At 35.1% G+C, this 23,674-nt stretch overlaps 1 non-coding gene across 1 annotated transcript; it reads right to left on the bottom strand.

The window, feature by feature from the left end:
• Positions 1-23,367: 23,367 nt before the first annotated feature.
• On the bottom strand, positions 23,368-23,474 carry LOC128287120 (small nucleolar RNA R71). Its single transcript, XR_008277817.1, has one exon. It is a non-coding gene; the product is annotated as a small nucleolar RNA R71 (small nucleolar RNA).
• Positions 23,475-23,674: the final 200 nt, after the last annotated feature.

The following is a 23,674-nucleotide window of genomic DNA, read 5'->3' as shown; positions in this document are numbered from 1 at the left end:
TATGGTGAAGAGCCGATCAAGATTTTGGATCGAGAAGTCAAACAGTTGAGAAACAAGAATATCACCTTAGTAAAAGTGTTATGGCATAGGCATGGGATAGAAGAGGCTACATGGGAGCCCGAGGAAGCCATGAGAAATCAATACCCGCACTTGTTTACCGATAAGATTTTCGAGGACGAAAATCCCTAAGAGGGAGAATTGTAACATCCTAAATTAGGGCTTAGTCAGAATAGTGGTTTCGAGACCACAAATCTGAGAAAGCAATAATTATTTTATGGATGTTACGAGGTCCATGATATATATACATGCATGTGTGAAACTATTGATGATAAATTTTACCGATAAAGTGTCCAATTAAGTTATTAGGACTAAATTGCAATAAGTGAAAAACATGTGTTCTAGTTGATTTAAGGGCTTCATTGTGATAAGATTTGAAAATTGAAGTCCTTATTTGGAAATTAGACCATTATATGTCATTATGGACAAAAATGGACATAGGAGGGATAAAATATTAAAGTTATAATGGAAGGGCATTTTGGTCTATTGGTTAATAAAACAATTAAAAGGGAAAAAAATCAAAATTTGTGTCCATCTTCATCCTCCTTGGCTGAATTTCACAAGAAGCCATAGCTAGGGTTTCTTTCATCTTTCAAGCTTAAAGTAAGTGCATTCTATCTCCGTTTTTAATGTTCTTTATATTTTTGAAATCATCGTAGCTCGATTTAGCTATTTCTACCTTTAATTTGAGCTAGGGTTCATGTTCAAAAACATAGCCATAAATGACATGCTTGTGCTTTGATGTCTAATGAAAGAATATATAGGTTTGAGGTGTGATAAACAACTTTTACTAGGTGGTTTTGGTGAAATTGATAAAAAGGACCTAATTGTAAATGTTGTAGAAACTATGTGTAAATGTGTAAATAAATAAAAATTGTGGGTTGTTATAAGAGGGAAAATGATTCGGCTAGGTTTGAATAATAAGGAAAACGAGTACTTTCCATTTTACGAGCCTAAAGGTAATTTTGTAATTTTATAAAATTTTAGGGGCAAAATTGTAATTTTGCCATATTGTGATTTTTGGACTAAAATGAATAATGTGCATATTAAATAAGCTAAATGTGCTATTATAGATCAAGAGGGACAAGGGATAGACCTTGACCGAAGAAAAGGCAAGGTTGTGGACTAAATCACAAATTTGCCATATTTTGCACCGAGGTAAGTTGTGTGTAAGTAATTCAACAACTCCAATATTACGTATTTAATATTTGACATTACATAATACATGTATGTATGCTTTAATAAAATTGACTTGTGATGATCCAATGGAAGTTTAGTGATAGCCTCGTGTCTCAGAAGCCCGGGTGACCCAAAGGAATACTTAGGACTTGGATGTCGTGACACCATGCTAAATGTGCCTGTGTAAGACCATGTCTGGGACATGGCATTGGTGATGATATATGTGCCTGTGTAAGACCATATCTGGGACATGGCATCGGTGATGATATGTGTGCCAGCGTAAGACCATGCCTGGGACATGGAATCGGCGATGATATGTGTGCTAGTCTAAGACCATGTGTGGGACATGGAATCGACGATGATATGTGGATTCATGTAATACTATGTCGGGGACATGGCATTGATACTTTAGTATTCTAGTCCATTCAAGATGTTGGGTTAAGAAGTGGAGTGATATGACTAAGAATGTACGGTACAGGTATGTACGTAAGCTTCATGAGTATTGAACTCGATTCATGATGGGAAATTTAGCATGAGTAGAAAGGAGTAAGATAAGCTTGATGTTTAATGAAATTTAATGTCAATTTTGACTACGGTCATGTGTGTAGTATGATATTGTAGTGATAATTGATAATATGTTTAATCCATGAATATCTTGACTTATGTTGTTATTTATTTATATGCAACTTACTAAGCCCTGTGCTTACCCTTCTCTCCCTTTCCTTTTCTTTTAGCATCGTCAAGCTAACTCGGGGATCGTGGACGTTGAAGCTTGAGTCACACTATCAGCAAATCTTTTGGGGTACAATTAGTTTACTTAAGTATGGCATGTATAGGGGACTTAGTATTTTGTTATATGTGTCATATTTGTTAGCCAAAGTGATGGCTCCTTTTGGTATATTATTTTATTTTGTATATGGCCATGAAATATGGCTCATATTGATTATTGGGTTGAAATCCCTAAATATTGTTGCATGCATGAGATGTGTTATTACTTTTGTGATGTGTGCCAAATGGTTGATAAAATGTAGAATTTATGTTTGATGGATAAATGATGCCAATCGGTATGGTCACTATATTAATAAAGGTAAATAAATGTATTGAATGAACTTAACAAGTCAAGGAGTCCTAATTAGGTAAACTTGATATGAGTTTATTATGTATGAGTTAAAGCCATGGATGTCTAAGTAACCATTTTATGCCATGTCAACCACCATTGGCATATGAGTGTGTTGGGGTTGTTAAGAGTGACAGGAGGGCTTAGAAAATAGCCTTAAAGTTGTCCACACGAGTTGACACACGGGCATGTGTCTAGGCCTTGTGTGACACACGGTCAGCCCTATGGGCGTGTAGTCTGGCCGTGTGTCCCCTGGACCCTAGTTTTACAAGTCAGTATGCATGGTAGTAAGCACACGGGCAGAGACATAGCCGTGTGTCTCGGTTGTGTGGAGGATACGACCTTAGGACATGGGCGTGTGCCCAGGCCGTGTGAAGTCTACACCTTAAATGCAAAACTTAAATTTGCCACTCGGCCTAGCACATGGGCGTGTGATATTAAATTTATGCTGACGTCATAAACAGAGAGTTACACCTGGGAACACGGGCGTGTCCTTGTGTCCACACGGGTGTGTGACCCTATTTTAAGAAAATTTTTTCTAAAAGTTCATGGTTTAGTCCCGAATCACCCCCGATGTATGTTTTAGGCCTCATAAGCCCATATAAAGGATGATATGCATGTTCTTGAATAAATTTTAAATTTGAACAAAATTTTATGGCCCGATTTTACATAGTAGTAGCTCAAGTCCAGTAATACCTTGTATCTTATCTCGGCATTAGACACGGGTATGGGCTGTTTCAGTGTAAGTACCAAAAGGACATGTAAAGGTATTTTTCTTTTGGTTATCCAGATATACTGGGATTTGGTGGTACCTTGAATATCCATCAAGGAAACAACAATAATCCTTTCCTACTAACCTATCAAGCATTTGATCAATTAAGGGATGTGCGAAATGATCTTTTTTGTTGCATCATTTAACTTTCGGAAATCAATGTATACTCTCCAACCAGTAACTGTTCTTGTTAGAACTAATTCATTCTTGTCATTTTCAACCACTGTTAGGCTACCATTCTTTGGCACACATTGCGTAGGACTAACCCATTTACTGTCAGAAATAGCATAAACAATTCTTACATCTAAACACTTAAGTAATTATTTTTTTACCACTTTGTTCATAGTTGGATTAAGTCGGCGTTGTGCATCCACTATCAGTTTTTTCCATTTTCTAATCTAATCCAAGATTGATTCTCTTAATATGAACAATTGTCCATCCTAGGGCTTTTTTGTGTGTCTTTAAAACACTTAATGAAGCCTCTTCTTATTCTGAACTTAGCTCGATAGCCATAATTACTGGTAATGTATTTTGCTCTCCCAGATATTTGTATTTTAAGTGCTTCGGCAATAGTTTTAAGTCTAATTCCAAAGATTTAATAATGGACGGTATCATTTTTGTTCTACTTGTCTTTTACTTTGCCCTTATCGATCTAGCTAAATCGCTGTCTGAGCATTCACTTATTCACTATCATCCCATGTTTCTTCCTTTGATTCATATTCATGATTATCCAACTCTGCTTTAGTTGTCTCCAGTTTCTTGCACTTTTCCTCCTCTGTTTTTCATTTTTTTCCATTTGTCGTACTCCTAATTATCGATGTATTCCATAGGAAAATTCATTGTCACTAAATCTTTCTAATATTTCCATTACTTTATTCTTGGTTTTCTTCTAGATACTTCCTCTAGTCATGATATCAAAATTTTTCTTGTTCTAACTATTCAATCCATCATAAAAATGCTGAATTTGAATTGCAAAATATAAGCCTCCACCCAACTTGATCTAACGAAGGTTTTAAATCTTTCCCAGGCATGTCCAATGCTTTAGTCATGTATTTTTTTAATTGAAATAGCTTCTCATAAAAACTAAGTACCTGAGTCATGGGGAGAACCTGATGAAGAAATAGTTGCACAAAATCAGTCCAAGTTCAATTGTATTTGGTGGAAGTTCATCTAGCCAGGCTTTGACTTTTCCATCCAATGCGAACGAAATTAGTAATAGTTTGATAGTGTTCGATGGTACTCCAGTGTAAGCGACTGTACTGCATATATATTCAAATTATCATAAAAAGTCTGTTTTAGGATCATTAAATGTGACATTGTTAGCAATCCACATTAGTAAAAAAAGATTTAGATTAAAGTACGAATTATAAATAATGGGATGAGTAATACTAGTTTGTAGCCAGTCTCATGTTCCTCGTGGTTGCATCATATTTCCTAGATTTTGAAGCTAAAAAGAAACGATGGAATGTTAGCAACCTCAGTCTTTCTGTAACACGTTTAACCCGTATCCGTTGTCGAATAGGGTTAAAGGCATTACCGAACAAAATTGGCATGTTAACATTCATTTCATATGCATAAGATTTAAAGATCAATCATCAATATAGAGTCACTTATATAGTTCATCGAGACCTTAAACATGAATTAGAAAGGGGTCAGGAATAAACGGAACATATACAAAATTTCTCTAAAATTTGAACATTTTTCAAACAAGTATAGGTCACATGCCCGTGTGCCTCACACGGCTTTAGACACGCCCATGTGTCTAGATTGTGTCAAAACATGGCATACATACTGACTTGTTCACATGGCCACAAGACACGCCCGTGTGCTTTGGTTGTGGTCAAATCTGATTTGGGCCACATGGCTAGCCACATGCTCATGTGCCTTGGCCGTGTTCAAGCCTAACTTACAATTGTAGGGTACCTAGGGGACACACGGCCGTGTAACATAGCCGTGTGTTGCACACGGCTGAGACACATGCCCGTGTCCCTGCCCGTGTGGACAAAATAAGCTATTTGAATAGCCAACTTGCCACCTCAAACGGGTCAAACCTATAAGTGCCAAACCAAGCATCTTTACACAAAAATTTAAGCCAATTTCTATACCAAACCTTACAACACTCATGACATAACATTATCAACCATTTACATGCTTATAAACTCAACTCAATTGTGCCAAAACATAAGACCAAATCATATCAAAACATATGGTCTCATAATCTCTAAACTCATGACCAAATCTCATACCAAAACTTAGCAAACTTACCATTTCTCTTATCCATTCATGAACACATCAAATAGATTGTTTTGCATCACATTTCATATACCAAAATCAAAACATAAACACAACCATATCAAACCATATCACATGGCTAAATATAAACATTACAAAACCTATCCAAAGTACTTCTAGCCTATACATGCCATACTTTACTAGATACATTTTCAAAAGGTACCAAAATGAGATTAGATAGTGTGGTGACGATCCTCGGCGATCCCCAAGCTTACAATAGTTTTGATATCTATAAGAACAATTTAAACAGACACAGAGTAAGCTTTCAAAAGCTTAGTAAGCTTGTACCAAAAATCATCAACAGTTTATAAAATTTAATTCTCAATTTAGCTATCAATTCTATTCCAACACCATTCATATATTTATACCAATTCACTAAACTTCATATGCATAACATCATCTATCACATAGGTATCCTACATACCTGAACCTTTCCGTATTTATTCATTTTCATTCTCATCTCTCGTTCAGATATTTTAATACTTTCTAGAGATTATTCATGCTTTAACATCCGCACACTTAGTGCGTTAAGGGTTAGCTGAAGCTAGAACGATTCCGCACACTTAGTGCCATTACAATTAACCGAAGCTATCTCGGTATCGCACACCTAGTGCCTTAGATAGCTTAAGCTATTTTTAATCACACACTTAGTGCCAAATACACTTGATTTATCATCGTATACAACCATAATCAACTATATATACAATCTTTGTATAATCCAAGCATCAAAAATATATTTGTAACATCATGTTTTACGTACGAAATTACCTCGTATTCGGAATTGTCGACTCAGACTGTTTACTTTATAGTCTTCAATTCCCTTAGTCTAAGTCTGAATTCTTCTTTTCTTGGTCTATATGCATTCAAAATTAATCCTTTTATTCACTAACTCGTTCAAACCAATCCATATACACACAATTAGGGCTCTTTGCAAACTAACCATCACATTTTCACATTTGGACACTTTAGTCCCCAAATCACAAATCACAAAATACACATAATTTGCTTGTACACAAGCTTAGCCGAATTCTACTAGTACTCATACTAGTCCACACATTTCATTTATTTGACATTTTAGTCCTTCAATTTCTCATTTTCACAATTTAGTCAATTTTACTCAAAATCATAAAAAATCCAAAGACAAAACATGTAAACCCAACATAAAACTTTCATTTATCAACAACTAACTCTACAAAGCTCATAATTTCATCAATGGTATATTTCAAAATCATCATCAAAATTAGAAATTGAGGCATGGGTTTGATAGTATATGAAGCAACGATTACAAAAACGTAGAAATTATCAAAAACCAATCAAAACACATACCTTAATCAATGAAAATCAAGGCTGAGCCCTAGCTTGTATTTCTTTTCTTTTTCTTTTGATGATTTCGACAACATAAGCATGAAATGAGCTTATTTTAAGCTTTTGTTTTATTTAAATGACATATAATCTAAATGACAATTTTTCCCTTTTATTAAACCATTATAAATTCACATATATTAAGGCTATAAATGCCCATTATACATGTAAATTTCATAATAACCACATAAGGACCTCTCAATTTTAAAGCCAAGTCAAATAGGCACTTTTAACATCTAGCACACAGCTTTTACATTTTAAACTATTAGGTCCTTTTTATTAAATAAATAACAGAAACATTCAAATTTTCATACGTGACTTTCACACATGCTAATTCACACATCATAAACACAGGAAATAATATTTAAACATTTCTCTGATGCAGATTTGTGGTCAGGAAACTACTATTCCGGCTAGGGTCTAAACCGGACTATTAAAATATGTATCTATAACCTAAAAATTTCCTAATTATTCTATAATCATGCAAAAATAAAAACTAATATAGTGACGTTGCCTTTCTAGGAATAGTGCCAACAACTTGACCACCTCCAGATGTACCAATGCCCAGAGTAGAAATCCTACACAAAAGATGTGGAAAAGAATTATTTGCAAGTATACGGATCAAGTTGTAATATAGTTATAATGGAGTAGGTAAGTACTTTGAGGATCGTACCCAAGAGAGGTGGGCACTAAATTAATTCTAATTTAAACATAAATAAATCTAATTAATACTCTAATCAGATTATAGTATGAAGAATTAAAAAAAGGGTTTTTTTGATAAATTATAAAAATAATACGAAAGGAAATAAAAGCAAATAAATGAAAAACAAGAAATAAAATAAGCAAATATGTATGAAATTTCAGTAGTCATAATCAACTGTTGTCTCGGGCTTTCTTGTTCTATCAACTAGTCAGTACCTCAACAAGATCTTCTGATGCGTCCACTGAAATATTGAGTCAGGAAGAACTACTTCTTTTCTGACCTCACAGTCCATACCGATTTAGGTTTAAGGTGTTCACAGATAGGCCATACCAAATTTGGGTTAATTCCCACCTTGATGACTTCTTACGATTGTCAGGATTAGAGTTTTAGGTTTTTCCTTTCCTAAACAGCTGATCTGTTAGGAAATTTGTAACTGATAAACTGTAATTTATACATATTTCTATCCCATGCTTAGCATATTTTATGGATGTTTTTTTCCTTAAAATTGGTGAATTCGATGCTCCTAATGCCTTAATTTCATATTTTATACTTAAGTGAGCATAGAAGAGTGAAAGGAACGAGAAACGGGCCAAAAACAGAGAAAATAATCCAACGTATGAAATCAACACGGCCTGAACCTCCTCACACGGGACCGCACAGCCGTGTCTATTTGGAAGAATCGAAGCATGACTCACATGGGTGGACCACACGCCCGTGCCTATTTAACAGGCTTGACCACGGCTTGAAGTAATCGCACACGGGCGTGTCCCTGCTGAGCCCAAGTTTAGTCCAATTCAGAAAAGGCCAATTTTGAGGGTTCTTAGGCATTCTAAAGCCTATAAATACACCCTAGAGGAGGAGGAAAAAAGGGAGGCACAAAGGAGGAGGCAGGGAATTGCTCAAGGAAAGCCGATTGATCCATCTCAGAAGCCAGATTCATCATCAAGACTGAAGATATCTCCTCAATTTCCCTTCAGGAGTATTGGGTTTTTCTTTATGTTTTGTATTCATTAGTCTTCTGAGATGTTTACCTTTTTAGTTATGAACTAAAACCCCTAAATACCTAAGGGGAATGAAACGTAAGACAAATCTTGTTATTATTATCTAAATTGTATGATAAATATTTGACTTGTTCTTAATTATGTGTTCTTAATTCTTGTTTTGATATTGCAGGATATTGATTCAAGTTAAGCTCTTATTCAGAGGAGGAATAGACCCTGTCTAAGACTACATTTTTCATAATTAAGTGGAGTTGGTTGCGCGCCTAGAGATAGGGTGACAAGATTTTACTGGATTAGGGTGAAACCTAATAAAGGGATCCATAGATCGAGTTAATGCAACCCTAGGGAGTTAATTAGAAAGAGATTTTAATTATTCAACATAGGGTTAGATGTTGTTAGTCTCGAGAGGGATAATAATATAACCTAGAGATTTCTATGAATGAAGTCAAATTAATAAATCGTTCGATTTAGAGTCAAATAACAAGTGAAGTCTAGGTGGATTTTTCCTTAGGTATTGTCTTAATTCAATCGTTTTTCCAAAAGTAATTCCCCAATTCTATTTTCTGTGAATTCTTAGTTTAGTTAATTAGTTAGTTAAAACAAACCTCATTAGTCTTAGGCTAGATAATAGAAAGGCAGTCATTACTAGTATTTTTAGTTCCTTTGGGTTCAACAATCCGGTCTTGCTAAAGCTATACTACTGTTCGATAGGTACACTTGCCTTCATCGTGATAATAGTTAGTTTCAAGAATGATTCATTATAAATATTTAAAACCTGTCACAAATATCACTATCAAGTTTTTGGCCCTGTTGCCGAGGAACTAAGATATTAGGAACACTTGATTTTTATTACTTTAGCCATTTACTTTTACTGCAATTTAAATTTTATTCTAATTTTTATTACTAATTCTTTCTTTTCCCTTTTTCTGGCAAGTTCCTATAGTTTATGACTAGAAGAAACCCGTCAGGACCATTGCTTTTTGATAGTGAGATCGATCGCACAGTTCACAGAAACCAAAGAGAAATAAGGCGAAGCTTACATTACACAGAAGAGCAAGAGGAAGATACTTCAACCACCACCGAGGAGATCGCTGGTGTAACACCCCGTACCCGAGACCATTGCCGGAGTCGGACACGAGGAGTTAACGGCTTAATCCACTCATTTTCACAGTCCATTTGAAAATTTTCCAGACAGCTGGCTAACTGCGTCACTGTCACCTTAAAAATCATAACTTGAGTTCCACAACTCGAAAATCAGTTTCGTAATTTTTCCCTAAAACTAGACTCATATATCCATCAAAATATTTTTTTATATAATTTTTGGTTGAGCCAATTAGTGCAGTTTATTAGTTAAAGTCTCCCCTGTTACAGGGTGCGACTACACTGACCTTCCTGAATTATGATTTGGATATCTCCCTGTACAGGGCTTCAATACTGATGCAGTTTATTTCTACGGAAACTAGACTTGAAAAGGAATCTGTACATATATAGCATGACTTCTAATTATCTCTGGTCAATTTATAATGAATTTCCAAAGTTGGAACAGGGACTCCAGAAACCGTTCTGGCCCTGTCTCACAAAAACTTAAATATCTCTTAACATACTGTTCATATGATCGTTTTGTTACTCTCCAATGAAAATAGACTCGTCAAGGTTCGTTTACATAATTTATTCACTATTTAATTCCATTCCTACTATTTTTAGTGATTTTTCACATCTACATCACTGCAGCTGTCAGCATCTGTCTTTAAGGTAGGCTTTACCTATTTCATAGTTTCCATGATTCAACTAGCCCTTAAACATAAATAGCACAAAATATGATCATGATTAACCATCCCAATGGCTAATCGTTTCCAAACATTTCCATACCTCTTAATGAACAACATACAATGATTATAATACCACCCAAAGTATACTTAAGCCATTTTCGCATGGCTATCCAAATTTACACAAAACCGAAAGGTACATGACCTACAACAAAAGGGTAGTCCTATACATGCCGTTTCAAAGTTCAACCAAAATAGTATACCAAGAAGGAGCTTTGATAGTGTGGGGGACTTCGACTTCAAAATCCCGAGTCCGATAGCTGAAGAACCAAAATCTATAAAACAGAAAATCAAAGAAAACGGAGTAAGCATTTAATGCTTAGTAAGTTTGAGCCATGAATTTAAACACAACCAAAGTATAGCATTCATGTAGCTAAACAGATAATTTCATATGCACAAATTCTCCATATCATACTTACTTCACATACCAACCCTTATATTCATGCACAAAGATCAACTTAGCCAAAGGCCGGTAGCTCATTTATCAACTGAGCGAATACTTATTTGTAAGGGCTCAACTAATTCAGAGCACATACGAAACATACCTCATTGTTGGGATTTCACAAGCGTATTAACTGAAATTTTTACAGCAAGATCATTCATTCCCGAATCACATTCCTTCGGAATTTAACGGGATATAGCTACTCATTCAAATGCCTTCAGGACATAGCCCGGTTATAGTAGCTCGCACAAATGCCTTCGGGACTTAACCCGGATTTAGTAACTCGCACCAATGCCTCCGGGCTTAGCCCGGGATTAGTAACTCGCACAAATGCCTTCGGATCTTAGTCCGGATTTAGTAACTCGCACAAATGCCTTCGGATCTTAGTCCGGATATAGTCACTTAGCACAAAGCCTTCGGGACTTAGCCCGGACATCATTTGAATAACCATGCACATTTAACAATAAATCATGACACATTCGTATTTCATTTTCATTAGCAAAACTCAAACACAAGACACTTATCACACTTGCAATTTCGGCTCAATAGCCACATACAAAGAGCATGATCTAATCAAATCATAATCTAAGTTCTATTACTCAAAAACTTACCTCGGATGTTGTCGAACGGCTTCAATGGCTATTCGATCACTTTTTCCTTTCCCTTATCCAACTGTGGCCCTCTAAGCTCTTGAGCTAATTCAAACAAATTTAACTTATTAAAGTCTCATTTTGCTAGCTTATGGCCGAATATGACAAGGAATTTGATAGGTCATATGGCCACCTTTTAGCTCAAATACACAATGATCATACGCATTTTTAATCACATCAAGCAATTTAATACAATTCATTCGAACATCAAAAGAGAAGCTCAAGGTACTTAGCCCATATATACTTTAGACATTAGAGTCACATATATATATATGGAATCCCGAATCAAACTCAACATTTTAGCTAATATTTCCCCCTTGGCCGAATTTTCTAAGTCAAGCTAAAGCCATCAATAGGCTACCTATGGCCAAACATACACATCAACTCATGTACTCATTCATGTGGCCGAACATACACATCTATGCTAAGGCCGATTGCAACACTTAATACATTCTACAAGTATGGTCACTTGTATTGACTAAACACCATTTGTTTCAAGTTCAAAACTTGGCTAATACACATATATACACTATTAAAGCATCCTCTCCTTTCCATTAATTCAACACATGCATTACCCATAATATACAAAATTATATTCGGCCTTAGCACACAACTTGCTAGCCGATTCTTCTCCATCTAGCAACTAATGCACATACGAGCTCATTTGTTAGACTCTACTTCATCTAACAACAACCATATTTTTTCTCTACTTTCTACCATGGCGAATGCATCACAACACCATATCATTTCGATTTTAGTCATGGTTAAACAAAGAACTTAATGTCTCACTCAAGGATGCTAAAAGGAGATTCAAGAGTCATCAATCCACCATCACATGCATCATTACAAGCTTCACCTTTAGCATGCAATTAACATCAACACAAATCCACCTTAGCGAATATCATCTCCATGACATAGTAAAGATTTGAACCATGGGCTAGTTAGAACTCAAGCTAACAAAAGAAAACATGCATGAATCTCATGGCACAATATCAAACTTACCTTCACCTAGCTACAAGCATGGCCGAATCTCTTCAACATTTCCTCCATTCTTTCCTTTGAATTTTCGGTCAAGAAGAATGAAAAAAGGATGGACACATTTTTTTTTCTTTTTCTTTCTTCTATTCACGGCAATGGAGGGGGGGCAACCACACACATTTCTTTTTCCTTTTTCCATTTCTTTATTATCCATACTCATTATTTTATTGTTCCTAACATACATCACTATATAACATGTTTGTGACATGTTTCCACTCATAGCATGGCCGGCCATTAGCTCAAATATTGGGCAATTTGACATGCAAACCCACCATTTCTACAACATGCATTATTAGGCCACTTTACATTTGCCTAGCACATTTCTAAATTTTCTCACATAAATCCTTTTGACTAAATTCGCATGCAATTTACTAAATCGAAGCCTAAAACTTTCACACATTCATAATCACATATTTTAGACAATAAATATCATGTTCAAATAATTTGGTGACTCGGTTTAGCCGTCCCGAATCCACTTCCCGACTAGGGTCACTTTAGGGCTGTCACAGCTGGGAACCAAGAAAATCTGCTACCTCCTACGATTTTTGTTAATCAAAATCCTGCTCCGCGCACTATGCATGATTATGCTAAACCTTCTTTAACAGGAACTAAATTGAGCATAATTAGACCTGTTGTAGCTGCGAATACTTTTGAACTGAAACCTTGTAACACCCCTCACCCGTATCCAACACCGGAATAGGGATCAAGGCATTATCAGATTTATACATTCATAAACATACAAAATTGGGTCACTAATTAAAACTTCTAGAACATATGCATATCGTCCCTTATACAGGCCATCAAGGCCTATACCCTACATTAAGGCGGTTCAGGACAAAGTCGAAAACATTTGGTAAACTTTAGGCAACTTAATAAATTTCTAGCTTTGGAGTGTCACATGCCAGTGTAGGTGGGCCATGTGGACTCACACGCTCATGTGACTTGGGGCACGCCCATGCCCTTAGCCCGTGGGCAACACTGTCTTTGGGACACGGCTATGGCACGCGCTTGTGTGACCTACCCGTGTCTTGTACTAACTTAAAATTTTAAGTGCAGGGCACACACAGCCATAACATACACCCATGGGAGGGAACCGTGTGTCACACATGGCCTAGACACACGCCTGTGTATCCAACCATGTGGACCCTAATAGGCTATTTTCCAAGCCTTAAAGTCACCCTTTTCTACTCCTTATACCATTATACTATGTTTACTAACTTATAAATTAAACATCCATGTTCAAGGCATTAACAACTTATTACCATATCACACATTTATTCCATGGCCATGACCACCTCGAATGGTCCTAAGGAATTCACCATGTATATATGCCTTATACTTCTTATACATAGTGAACAAGCATAATTACAAATCCCCATTACAAGGCATTTACACATATCATGGATGAATAGGGTTACAAGCCAAAATCAATATAAGCCACATCTCATGGCTACATACAACAAATTATTATAAGCCAATACATTTGGCTAATCACAACAACATCGATCATAGAAAAACTAAGTCTCTATACATGCCACTCACTTGAACATGTTTAACATATACATGTCAATACTCCAAGGGTAAAGGCTCGATAGTGTGATGCTGCCTCCGACAATCTCCAACCCCGAGCTGACCTGTCAAAACAAAAAAGATGGAAAGGGGGAGTAAGGTTTATGCTTAGTAAGTCCATATGAAAATAATAAACATTATAATAACATGTTTCCTTAGGTAAAATAACTATAATTATGCTTTTATTCATATTCTAGTCAAGTTGTCTACTCGAGTCATAGTCGATAAATTATTCATAACTCGAGCTACGAAACTCCAAATTAATATCAGTTAATTTTCCCAGAAACTAGACTCATATCTCTTTGCATTATAAAATTTTAGAATTTTTGGTCCAGCCAGTAAGTACAGTTTATTATTCAATGTATCCCCTATTTTGCTATTCGACAACTTCGACCTTTCTTCACTAAAATTTATTTATCTCATAGTATGAGACTCGGTAATGTTCCCATTTCTTTATCTCATAATTATATTTGTACAATTTCTAGTGATTTTCCAAAGTTGAGACAGGGGAGTCCGAAATCACTCCAACTCTATCTTACAAGAATTCAAATGTCTCATGATATAGAATTCTTTTGCTTTCAGCATTTCCTTTATGTGAAACTAGACTCATTAAGTTTTAATTTCATATTTTATTAAGCTACTAACTCAATTTCTACTATTTTTAGTGGATTTTCAAAATTAGACCAATGCTGCTATATCAAATCTATCTTGGTATAACAAGATAAAAACCATCACAAATTTGTCATAGAAATTATTCTCATAAATATCATTCATTTGCACCATCGTCATAAGTCCATTTCATTTCACATGTCAAACATGTGCTCATGGGTTTTGAGTACTTACCTATGTTATCATTTAGCACTGCACTCGTCCAAACATGACAACTCACATGCATCATAATATTATGATATAACATACATTATGTATCATGGCAAGAACCTTTTTATTTCATTTCTCATATTAATCTCGTTGAATTTCTCGGAATCTCGATGGATATCCCACTCACCGTCAATTCATAAAAGTCATCATTTCATATTCGCACTCCCGTGAACCTCACATCTGACTGCAGGATTACCAGTCCAGGTTAAATCCTCCCGTAATATAAACTCATGAGTGATGTCGGGATTACCAGTCCAGGCTAAATCCCTTATAACGACAAGCACTTTTACTAAGCTCGGGTCTGAATTACCAGTCAAGGCTAAATTTAAACCCCAATCGAATTACCCATCTGGGCTAAATCCTTAATACACACATATTCTTCGGGAGGCTCGATCACTTAAGGAACACCTATTCGGGCTAGATCCTTTCTATATTTGAGATCAACGGATTACCCATCCAGGCTAAATCCTTTTCTGCAACACATGGAGGATCTCAAATCATGTAAGCCATGGTTTATCCATCGAATTTCCATTTTTATTCAATCGAGATTTTTCTCTTTCCATCAAGTATCTCATTATGCATAGCTACTCATGCCATGTACATCCAATTCAACACATTTCCATGTTTATTTAAACATTAGTCCATAAGATAAACATGGTATTACATATAATTATAATTTGGCATTTGTTACAATATATAATCTTCATATAAACTAAATAAATATCCATCACACAATGTTAACACATCAATTTAAGTTCAAGTATGAACAATAATATTATTGCATTATCATTGACATATGAACTTACCTTGGTTTCGAGTACGTCTATTTATTTCGAGTTTGCACTTAACCTTGTTCAACCTCATTCTAAGCCCAAATCTTGTTTACCTTGATCTATAATATAGCCTAATAATTAGTCAAACTATTCATATGGGTCTAAAAATCATATTTTTACAAATTTACATTTTGACCCCTAAACTTTTGCATATTTTCACTTTTCCCCAAAGCTCGGAAATTAAACTTCATCATATTTTCTTATGTTTTATGACATGATGATAATTTTTCATAACTATGATAGCCCCCAATTTCCACTAAATTACCCATAATTTTACAACTTTTACAAAACGGTCCTTTCGGACGTTTTCATCGAAAACCGCTTAGTAAAAGTCATTTATTAAACACCCAACACTCATTTTCTACCATTAGACATCAAAATACAAGCATGTCATCCATGGGTAATTTTTTAAACACAAACCCTAGTTCAAAATAATGGTAAAAATAGCTAGAGCATGTTACCGGGATTAAAAAAATGTAAAGAACCTTAAAAACGGGGCTCGGGATCACTTACAAATGAGCTTGGAAGCTTGAACCAAACCCTAACCATGGCTTCCATGGGGGTTTCGGCTGGTACATGGAGAAGATGACCAAATTTTGGCTATTTTGGCTTTTTAATTCTTTTAATTATTGGTTTACCAAAATGCCCCTAACTTAAAAATATTTTATTACACCCATTTCATGTCTATTTTTGTCCAACAATTAACTAATGGTCTAATTACCATTTAAGGACCTTCCATTTAAAATTTCATAACAATTTGATACCTCTAACATGTAGAACTCAACTTTTGCACTTTTTACAATTTAGTCCTTTTAACCAAATTGAGTGCCCAAACGTCAAAATTTTCGAACGAAATTTCCATGAAATCATTCTGCGAAAACGTAGAACATAAAAATATAAGAAAAATAAATTTTTTTACTTAGGATTTGTGGTCCTGAAACCACTATTCCGACTAGGCCCTAATTCGAGATGTTACATTTCTCCCACTTTAAGGATTTTCGTCCTCGAAAATCTTACCAAAAGAGTGGTTTAGTTCCTCATAATCTTTATTATCTCATAATTTGTGCTAAAGAACCTTTGACTTTTGCCTTCATTAAAATCCAGGGTCTTATTTAGCTTTCCCAATAACTCATGATATATGATAGTCTGTATCCCAATCTAATTTATTGTGACTAGTTTCCCAAGAAATCTGATACTCTCATCAATACATGATTCCATTAACCCGTTGGGCAGTTTTAACATTTACCAAGACAATTTGCGAATTTCATCATATGTCAACCAAAAATCCATACATCCTTTTTCTTTTTCAAATAGAAATCCATAATCATCTCGTCCTCATTTCCATTCTAATATCACTACTGACGAAGATCGTTCTGATATCACCCGATATTCAGAAGTAGTCCTAATAACCTTTCATGTATTCAATTACAAAGATTAGAAATGTCGAGTTCTAAACTCGATCATCAATATATTACTCTTGTCATTTTTCTTGCAAACTTTCTGGATAAGCCCGAAATTTTTATTTCAAGTACTTGTAATCAGATTCTTCCCTTCTCAAAAATCAGACAATAATCGACTTAAATCAGTTGCACAATCTCACACTCAATTCCCTTTAGGACAGTAGATACATTAGCCATCCTATTACTTTACTGACTTAGGACACATCACAATTTATCCAATAGCACATTATTGAAATTCAAGAAATTCTTATTTAGCACATACCCCATCGGTTCAAAGACTTTGGTCAATAACATTCTCGCTCATTCGAAGCTTTATTAACATGTAATAGACCATTCAACTTTCACAAGACGGAAACTTTATCATTCGGAACAGCTTTAAATCGTATCAAGGTCTCCTGAGATATATATATATACACTTTCATTCAGACTATCTATCATTTACCCAACGAGAGGTAAAATCTTGTTTACAGACACGAATACTTTATTTAATCTTTCAAATAATAATCAATCTAGCCTGAACCACTGAGTCGGTATTATTCATCAACAAACGACATTTTAAAAGATCCTCTTTTTCAGTCGATAGGACAGTTTGACATGAAACCATTCAAACTTACTTATCATACTAACTAAAGTCCATTTCAAATACATTAGCTCAATATAACTAAAATGCCTCAATTGAATGCTTTAACTTTGATTAATTTACTCGAGGAAAGGAATCCATTATACAAACTGAAACTACAATTTTCATCATGTATGCCTTTTTCGATATTAGTTCTTTACACGAAGATTTAAAGAAATCCAGATACGGAGGTTATCACGTTACTATAATCAAAGCAGGAACACGTTTATAATCAACATAGCCATCATAGGTTGAAGAACATACCCTTGGATACAAATGATCATTGGTACGAGATGAAGATAACAAGAAAACCAAAATAAAAAAATCCATGACAGAGAAATCCAAGATAAAGATATCCAAGGTACAGAAATCTAAGATACCATATCATAATGAAAGACCCAAAAAAATGTTCATAAGTAAGATGTGAAGGATCTTGATACTTCTTCAGAGAAAAGAATTCCAGAAGAATACATCAATCCAACCCACTGGGATTAAATGCAATAAGGATAATTTATCTTCCCATATATGTATATCGAATAGAGCATCAATTTGGAGAAACAGATTTATATTATCGTGCATATTATTTCTTAAAGTCCCCTTAGATGGAATGTAATGATATGCCAGAGAGACATAGAGCAATACAAATTATGTACCAGTCAGGCATTAATACTTTCGTTTATACATCGTGATTAGGAAGCACTCCCATAAGTCAAGGATTTTATCAGTAGGGCAGTAACCGTAAAAAAAAATATTTCTGAGAACAGTTAAACATACAGAATACCTCGAAAAAGACTGTAGTAATCTGGTATCTTACCTTTCAACATTATTTCTTTAGTTATTTCTGCCATCGTAAATCTCACATTATGCTTCTCATTAAAGAAGTTCAGTTCTGAAGAAATTTCCAGTTAATACATTTCCCAACATCTTACCTTACTAGTCCTGTCGTTATTTATCAACCCGATTTAATCTCTGATCGTGTTCATAACCATTTAATAGCTGAACCCTTTGGTATCATATTTGTGGACTTATTCAATACGATTCTTGTGAAATTCCTTCACAAAACACCACTCTGGTAAGGGGGTGGGGTTACAAGATCCCTAACTTGTTTCTTATACTCATATACATATATCACTAGTTCATTATCAAAATAACATTTTCATAAACATATCATTCACTTCAGGAAAACTTTTATTCATGTTCATATGACAAGAACTTTTCAGTTATCTTATTTAAACAAGTATATTTAGGTATGCATTCTATGGATTTTGGACAGCCTACTAATCTCATTCATTCAATCCAACAAATTAGGCATATAACCTTTTATAAAGGCCAAACAAACATGGACAAATACATCACAGTTTAAACTTTCATCTCATATGCTATCGTGTACATATCATGAATTTTTATTCATACTATTCAAATTTTAAGCTCATCAGAACTGTACTTTACTCAAACGCCTTAGCTTCTCATCAAACATGGTCGGTATAGTTCGGTTGGAGGGCACCATTGTCTAAACGAAATGGCTCTTATACACGTCGAGAAACATCACACTATCACAGATTGGTGGCATGTATAGCTGAACTCTCATACATGTGCTAGGTTAGTCCGAGAACCAACTAAACCATAACTCTGATACCACTAAATCTAACACCCCTCACCCGCATCCAACACCAGAATAGAGCTCGAGGCATTGAACATTCATAAACATACAAAACCGAGTCACTAAAATTCGCCCAAAATTTAAAATTTCTAGAACATATGCATATCGTCCCTTATACAGGCCATCGAGGCCTATAACCTACATTAAGGCGGTCTGGGACAAAATCGTAAACATTCAGTAAACTTTGGGCAACTTAATAAATTTCTAGCTTTGGAGTGTCACACGCTCGTGTAGGTGGGCCATGTGGACTCACACACTCGTGTGACTTGGGGCACGCCCATGCCCTTAGCCCGTGGGCAACACTGTCTTTGGGACATGGCTATGGCACACGCCTGTGTGACCTACCCGTGTCTTGTACTAACTTAAAATTTTAAGTTCAGGGGACACACGGCCATAACACACACCCATGGGAGGGAACTGTGTGTCACACATGGCCTAGACACACACCTGTGTATCCAACCATGTGGACCCTAATAGGCTATTTTCCAAGCCTTAAGTCACCCCTTTCTACTCATTATACCATTATACTATGTTTACTAACTTATAAATTAAACATCCATGTTTAGGGTATTAACAACTTTTTACCATATCACACATTTATTCCATGGCCATGACCACCTCGAATGGTCCTAAGCCATTCACCATGTATTATGCCATATACTTCTTATACATAGTGAACAAGCATAATTACAAATCCCCATCACAAGACATTTACACATATCATGGATGAATAGGCTTACAAGCCAAAATCACTATAAGCCATATCTCATGGCTACATACAACAAATCATTATAAGCCAATACATTTGGCTAATCACAACAACATCGATCATAGAAAAACTAAGTCTCTATACATGCCACTCACTTGAACATGTTTAACATATACATGTCAATACTCCAAGGGTAAAGGCTCGATAGTGTGATGCTGCCTCCGGCGATCTCCAATCGCGAGCTGACCTGTCAAAACTAAAAACATGGAAAGGGGGAGTAAGCTTTACACTTAGTAAGTCCATATGAAAATAAGAAGCATTATAATAACATGTTTCCTTAGGTAAAATAACTTTAATTATGTTTTTATTCATATTATGGTCAAGTTGTCTACTCAAGTCATAGTTGATAAATTATTCATAACTCGAGCTACAGAACTCAGAATTAATATCCGTTAATTTTCCCAGCAACTAAATTCATATCTCTTCGTATAATAAAATTTTAGAATTTCTGGTCCAGCCAATAAGTACAGTTTATTATTCAAAGTCTCCCCTGTTTTGCTATTTGATAGCTTTGACCTTTCTTCACTAAAATTTATTTATCTCATAGTCTGAGACTCTGTAATGTTCTCATTTCTTTATCCTGAAAGTAGACTCATTAAAGCTTTCATTCATATGAATTTTAGCCCATAATTATATTTGTACAATTTCTAGTGATTTTCCAAAGTTGAGACAGGGGTGTCCAAAATCACTCAAACTCTGTCTCACAAGAATTAAATATCTCATGATACAGAATTCTTTTGCTTTCACCATTTCCTTAATGTGAAACTAGACTTATAAAGCTTTAATTTCATATTTTATTAAGCTTTTAACTCAATTTATATTATTTTTAGTGGATTTTCAAAGTCAGACCAATGCTGCTATATCAAATCTGTCTTGGTGCAACAAGATAATAACCATCACAAATTTATCATAGAAATTATTCTCATAAATATCATTCATTTGCACCATCATCATAAGTCCATTTCATTTCACATGTCAAACACGTGCTCATGGGTTTCGAGTACTTACCTGTGCTATCATTTATCACTGCACTCATCCAAACATGACAACTCACATGCATCATAATATTATCATATAACATACATTATGTATCATGGCAAGAACCTTTTTATTTAATTTCTCATATTAATCTCGTTGAATTTCTCGGAATCTCGATGGATATCCCACTCACTGTCAATTCATAAAAGTCATCATTTCATGTTTGCACTCTCGTGAACCTCACATCTTACGACGGAATTACCAGTCTAGGTTAAATCCCCCCCTAATATAAACTCATGGAGTGATGTAGGGATTACGAGTCCAGGCTAAATCCCTTGTAACGACAAGCACTCTCAATAAGCTCGGTTCTGAATTACCAGTCAAGGCTAAATTCAGACCCCAATCGAATTACCCGTCTGGGCTTAATACACACATATTCTTTGGGAAGCTTGATCACTTAAGGAACACCAGTCCAGGCTAGATGCTTTCTATATTTGAGATCAAAGGATTACCCATCCGGGCTAAATCCTTTTCTACAACACATGCAGGATCTCAAATCATGTAAGCTATGGTTTATCCATCGAATTTCCCTTTTTTATTCAATCAAGATTTTTCTCTTTCCATCAAGTATCGCATTATGCATAGCTACTCATGCCATGTACATCCAATTCAACACATTTCCATGTTTATTTAGACATTAGTCCATAAGATAAACATGGTATTACATATAATTATAATTTGGCATTTGTTACAATATATAATCTTCACATAAACTAAATAAATATCCATCACACAATGCTAACACATCAATTTAATTTCAAGTATGAACAATAATATTATTGCATTATCATTGACATATGAACTTACCTTGGTTTCGAGTACGTCTATTTATTTCGAGTTTGTGCTTAACCTTGTTTAACCTCGTTCTAAGCCCGAATCTTGTTTTCCTTGATCTATAATATCACATTTAGCCGAATAATTAGTCAAACTATTCATATGGGTCTAAATATCATATTTTTACAAATTTATATTTTGACCCCTAAACTTTTGCATATTTGCACTTTTTCTCCAAAGCTTGAAACTTAAACTTCATCCTATTTTCTTATGTTTTATGACATGCTGATCAATTTTCATAACTATGACAACCCCCAATTTCCACTAAATTACCCATTTATGGCCAATTTTACAACTTTTACAAAATGGTCCTTTCGGACGTTTTCATCGAAAACCGCTTAGTAAAAGTCATTTATTAAACACCCAACACTTTTTTTGTACCATTAGACATCAAAATACAAGCATGTCATCCATGGGTAAACTTTTAAACACAAACCCTAGTTCAAAATAATGGAAGAAATAGCTAGAGCATGTTACCAAGATTTCAAAAATGTAAAGAACTTTAAAAACGGGGCTCGAGATCACTTACAAATGAGCTTGGAAGCTTGAACCAAACCCTAACCATGGATTCCATGGGGGTTTCAGCTAGTACATGGAGAAGATGACCAAATTTTGGCTATTTTGGCTTTTTAATTCTTTTAATTATTGGTTTACCAAAATGCCCCTAACTTAAAAATATTTTATTACACCCATTTCATGTCTATTTTTGTCCAAAAATTAACTAATGGTATAATTACTATTTAAGGACCTCCCATTTAAACTTTCATAACAATTTGATACCTCTAAATGTAGAACTCAACTTTTGCACTTTTTATAATTTAATCCTTTTGACCCAATTGAGTGCCCAAACATCGAAATTTTCGAACGAAATTTTCACGAAATCATTCCGTGAAATCGTAGACCATAAAAATATAATAAAACTAAATTTTCTTACATTGGATTTATGGTCCCAAAACCACTATTCTGACTAAGCCCTAATTCGGGATGTTACAAACCTAACACAATTCAAATGATACAGCAATTTGTTCAGTTTGATGGTTTGCAGGACGAAGATCCCAACGCTCACTTGGAAAACTTTTTGGAAGTATGCGACACATTTAAAATCAATGGCATTTCTGAGGGTGCCATACGTCTTCGGTTTTTTCCCTTTTCATTAAGGAACAAAGTTAAACAGTGGTTGAACTCGTTACCACGAGGATCAATTACTACTTGGGAACAAATAACTGAAAAGTTTTTACTTAAATATTTTTCACCGGCTAAAATGGCTAAAATACGTAATGATATCTCTTCTTTTGTGCAGATGGATTTAGAAACACTCTACGATGCATGGGAGAGATACAAAGACCTTTTGCGAAGATGACCTTACCATGGGTTACCACTCTGGCTACAGGTTTAAACCTTTCATAATGGCCTGAATCCTTCGACTCGACAAATGGTTGACGCAGCTGCTGGCGGAACCATCAATAATAAAACACCTGAAGATGCTTATGAGTTTATAGAGAAGATGTCACTCAATAACTATCAGTGGAAAGTCATGAGGACAAAGCCAACAAAAATAGCCGGTGTTTATAACG

The sequence above is a fragment of the Gossypium arboreum genome, chromosome 13, assembly GCF_025698485.1.
Source record: "Gossypium arboreum isolate Shixiya-1 chromosome 13, ASM2569848v2, whole genome shotgun sequence".
NCBI classification, from domain to species: domain Eukaryota; kingdom Viridiplantae; phylum Streptophyta; class Magnoliopsida; order Malvales; family Malvaceae; genus Gossypium; species Gossypium arboreum.
This window is presented reverse-complemented; position numbering and strand designations above follow the sequence as displayed.